The sequence below is a fragment of the Limulus polyphemus genome, unplaced genomic scaffold, assembly GCF_000517525.1.
Source record: "Limulus polyphemus unplaced genomic scaffold, Limulus_polyphemus-2.1.2 Scaffold331, whole genome shotgun sequence".
Lineage (NCBI taxonomy): Eukaryota > Metazoa > Arthropoda > Merostomata > Xiphosura > Limulidae > Limulus > Limulus polyphemus.
This window is the reverse complement of record NW_013665941.1, coordinates 17,779-23,016: the sequence shown is the minus strand read 5'-3', so window position 1 is coordinate 23,016 and position 5,238 is coordinate 17,779. Positions and strand designations below refer to the sequence as shown.

Genomic DNA, 5,238 nt, shown 5'->3' with positions numbered 1-5,238 from the left:
TCTTCAGAGCATCAATGTTAATTTCAACATGTCGGCCCCTGCCAACACGGTTTTGAACGCAATTTGGTGAACCATCGTTGACACTTAGGAACCTTCAAATCATTTTCATAAACTTCTTTGATATTCTTTGTGGCTACAGAGGCGTTGTTTCCCTTCTTGTATTCAAACAGCATTACATGCCGAATGTGTGTCTGTCTTGTCGTGTGCCATCACTATAAAGGATTAGAGTATTTTTTTTTGTTTGCGATTTATGGGGGTGCCATCAGCAGGTGATCTGCCCCCAAATTCCCTGACCTGATTTAATTGAAATATATACTGCCATTTAACAAGAAGTTAGTAGTTACATATACTTTTTTTATATATTTATTTTTTATTTATAGGAATTAGAGTATACTAAACTTTACACATTATATAGGCTACACTAACGTGACGTTTAGGCGGTTCGTTTAACTATTATACGTGATGTACGTTTTTTGGGGGTGGTTAATGAAAGTGTTCCAAAACGCGACATTAATTTCTTGACGACCTAATATTTTATTTTCTGTGTATTTTCCCAGTCAATAAAAACAAAATTATTAAACTTTCAGAACAGTTTTCACCTTTATTAAACTATAATCTTTAAGAACGTATTTGTTTAGTCTGGTTAACACAAAATGTTAGAGAAATTCAAGTGCAAAAATGTACCTCAGGATCAAAGCTTGACTAGGACTGATGATGAAATGATTGACTTCACTCACAATTAACATAAAGCAAAGGTGTGATTTACACCCATTGCTCCCACTTATTAGATCAATCATTGAGTCACACATTACCGCGGAAGAATACATAAATTCGTGTATTTAATTTCATATCTGCCAATAAACGACTTGTGTAGTGTCGAGAAATATCGAGTACAGTAGTTTATAAAGAGTTAACAGTTTGTTTTTAATTTTGTATCTTGGAAATGGGTTACCCATTTATTCTTATATTTTTCTCATGTATTTTCAAAACAACTTATAATTATTATTTCGAATTAAAAGTGGAATTCATTAATTTGAACATTATTATGTCCAAAAAAATATTTATATAAATGTTCATAAAAATATTTTTTTCCACAACAGCGTCAGTCTAAGTCTTTCATTAGGCACGGACATGCTGTAGAGGTTAATGTAGACAAAAACCTCAAGTTCAGTTAATATATTGCATGTTTTTGAAAATGGTTTCTTTCATAACGCCTTTTAAAAGCCGTTTATTGTTTGAATGGCTTGAAATCCAAAGTTTATTTCTTGTTAAGCACAAGGATACACAATAGGCCATTTGTGCTGTGCCCACCCCGAGTATCGAATCTCGAAGCATTAGACCAGAGACTTACCGCTTAGCCACTGGGGCAGGGGCTGAAATCCAAATCTTCTTCTGTAGCTTTTCCCGTATCTATACGGGGTCGCTATTTTTGACAGCACGTTTCCACTCTCCTCGGTCTTCGTATTCGTCCCCAACAAGGCCTTTCTCTCTAATATCTCCATCCACGCAATCCTTCCATCTTCTTCTTGGTCTTCCTCTCTTCCTTCTCCCCTCCATATCCAAAACCCTCTTGCCTATATAATCATTTTCCCTCCTCATCACGTGCCCATACCACTGCAATCTTCTCTCCTGAACTTTCTTCGATATTTCCACCACTTTAGTTGTTCCTCGAATCCTCTCGTTTCTAATCGTATCAAGCCTCGTCACTCCACACATCCATTTCAACATTTTCATCTCGGCTACCTCTAATTTCTTCTCTTTAGCCTTTTTGATGGGCCAGGCTTCCACTCCGTACATCATCGCAGGTCTCACAACGGTTTTATAGACCTTTCCTTTCACCCTTGTGCTGATCTTATTGTCGCATAGCACTCCCGGCGCATTTTTCCAATTTCAGTGTAGAGTACAACATGTAGAAATATATTGGTGACTATAGAATCTACTTATGTAACTCGAGTGTAGAGGACAACATGTAGAAATATATCGGTGACTATATAATCTACTTGTGTAGCTCAAGTGTAGAGGACAACATGTAGAAATATATTGGTGACTATATAATGATGTAGCTTTAGTGTAGAGGACAACATGTAGAAATATATTGGTGACTATATAATGATGTAGCTCAAGTGTAGATGACCACATGTAGAACTATATTGGTGACTGTATAATCTACTTATGTACCTCAAGTGTGTAATGAGTTGCGCCCTGGTGGGCTTAATTGTTGGAATTTGAATTAAAACTACTCGTTACACCAAATTTATTTATTGGAGGATTTGTCTTGACGAGTGGAGCCACAAGTCGCTAACTCGAGGTAGTTTACAGTTAGACTAAAGAAATAGTCTCAGGCCAATGTTGAACACTTGTAATAACATTTATTAAACATTTAACAACTTCTCAAGAACATAACAAACTTTAAACATTAGTCACACTGGGTTAACTACTTGTATAATGGCATTAAGCACTTTCTACTTACATACATTTAATATTCCTATACTTCTAACACTAGGTGATTAAGAGAGAGAGACTATACTTACAGTAGAGTTGAGTTGTTGGGAGTCTTAGCCACATTTGATATCTTCATTGTTCAGCTTTTCTAGGTACTCTTCAGCTCTGGAGAAACTTTTCTGAGAACTTGGAGAACTGATTTTCTCACTCCTGGAGGAACTGATTTTTCAGTCTGACATGGGTTTTCAAACTAACTTTTCTTAGAATTAATTCAAACCACGAAATAGGACAGAGCATCACTTGCAAGTATTCCCATGTTCCTATTGGATGCTTTAGGGGAATTCCTGGGCTAAACCAAAACCATAACCAAAACTCTCAAGTAATTGGTTATAGATAAGTGGTGTTAGCCAGCCATCTATTCACTTGTACTGCTACATCCATGGTCTGTAACTGATATCGCCTCAAAGAGCTGATATTACTCACTAAACCAAACTTTTTTGTAGCTTTCCTAGTTCTATGGGGTTGAGGTCAGTAATCCATCCACCTTTCACAAGTACTAGTGCACTCATCTTGTTTCTAGGCAAAATTTCTTATGTAACTAGGCTTCTGACCTTGTTTACTAGTTCTCAAGCTCATTTCACAACACAGGTGTCATCTTGTCGTCTCTTTTTTATATATTCTTTACACTGATACAGAAAGTTTGAATATTGGACAAAATGAAAATGTATTTACAGATGATGACAAAACCTTGTCGAAACGTTGTACATTTGCTGTTATGTTAAACTTATATTAAATTTTTTCTTCATTACTCATTCAAGCCGTCTCCAACCATTATTAGTCTCAAAGTGGGTTCCTCATCATCGAATTTAGCTTTTCTATGTTCTAGAATAACTGTAGATTGTAAGAGGAAACCACAAATGTTTATTCTAAATAACTTAAATCTTGTAACAGTATATGTGTATTTATATTTATTAATTTTTTGTTTCATTGACTTTTGAACTGTGTATGACATAAATACGTACCCAACATAAGTTGAAAATCACGTATTGCAGGTCGTGTTACCAGATCAAATAGTGTAATGCTGCTAGCATGTATAACCAAATGAAGATTTTTATTGTATTTTTTCAATATTGTACCTAATAAGTTTCTATTTTTTACATTTTTATTACTTTTGTAATAATATAAACCTTGTATCTAATTATCAAACATTTTTATTTTTTGTTCCAGTAAAGATTTATACTTCATCTGTTGTTTTCTCTACTGTAACATTATACTTGAATATCTAGGTTGTAGAAAAGTAATAAAAGTATTACGAAACAAAAGGTTGCAAAGTGCAAAATAAAATGTATAGTATTATGACACAATTTAACTCAAATGTGTACGATGAAACTGAGATGACATAGTCCTCATACACCAGGGAGGGAGTAGAGCAGAAATTGGAGAGATGGAGGAGAGCGATGGAGGACAGAGGACTTAAGGTCAGTAGAGAGAAGACGGAGTACATGGTCTTTAATGGAGAAGAGGATATGGGGGATGTTAATTTATTTAACGATAAACTTAAAAGGGTAAACACCTTTAAGTATCTTGGGTCCTATGTGTCATCAAACGGTACACTCGACTCTGAAATAAGCCACAGAATCCAGTCGGGATGGAAAAGCTACATCATTATAGTCACCAATATATTTCGACATGTTGTCCTCTACACTCGAGCTACACAAGTAGATTATAGTCACCAATATATTTCTACATGTTGTCCTCTACACTCGAGCTACACAAGTATATTACAGTCACCAAGATATTTCTACATGTTGTACTCTACACTCGAGCTACACAAGTATATTATAGTCACCAATATATTTCTACATGTTGTACTCTACACTAGAGCACACATCACTATATATTCACCAATATATTTCTACATGTTGTACTCTACATTCGAGCTATATAAGTAGATTATATAGTCACCCATATATTTCAGCATGTTGTCCTCTACTCTACAGCTACATAAGTAGATTATATAGCCACCAATATATTTCTACATGTTGTCCTCTACACTTGAGCTACATCATTATATAGTCATAAATATATTTCTACATGTTGTCCTCTACACTCGAGCTACATCATTATATAGTCACCAATATATTTCTACATGTTGTCCTCTACACTCGAGCTACATCATTATATAGTCACCAATATATTTCTACATGTTGTCCTCTACACTTGTGCTACATCATTATATAGTAACCAATATATTTCTACATGTTGTTCTCTACACTCGAGCTACATCATTATATAGTCACCAATATATTTCTACATGTTGTCCTCTACACTCAAGCTACACAAGTAGATTATATAGACACCAATAGATTTCTACATGTTGTCCTCTACACTTGAGTTACATAAGTAGATGATATAGTCCCCAATATATTTCTATATGTCCTCTAAACTTGAGTTACTTCATTATATATTCAACAGTATAGTTCTACATGTTATCCTCTACACTTGAGTTACATAAGTAGATGATATAGTCCCCAATATATTTCTACATGTTGTCCTTTACTCTAGAACTACATAAGTAGATTATATATTCACCAATATATTTCTACATGTTGTCCTCTACTCTAGAGCTACATAAGTAGATTATATATTCACCAATATATTTCTACATGTTGTCCTCTACTCTAGAGCTACATAAGTAGATTATATATTCACCAATATATTTCTACATGTTGTTCTCTACTCTAGAGCTACATAAGTAGATTATATATTCACCAATATATTTCTACATGTTGTTCT

At 34.5% G+C, this 5,238-nt stretch overlaps 1 protein-coding gene across 4 annotated transcripts in view; it reads left to right on the top strand.

Annotated features, from left to right (window-relative positions):
* LOC106457439 (zinc finger protein 664-like) overlaps nucleotides 1-5,238 on the top strand; it is a 36,922-nt gene that overhangs the window by 15,488 nt on the left and 16,196 nt on the right. The window lies entirely within an intron of this gene.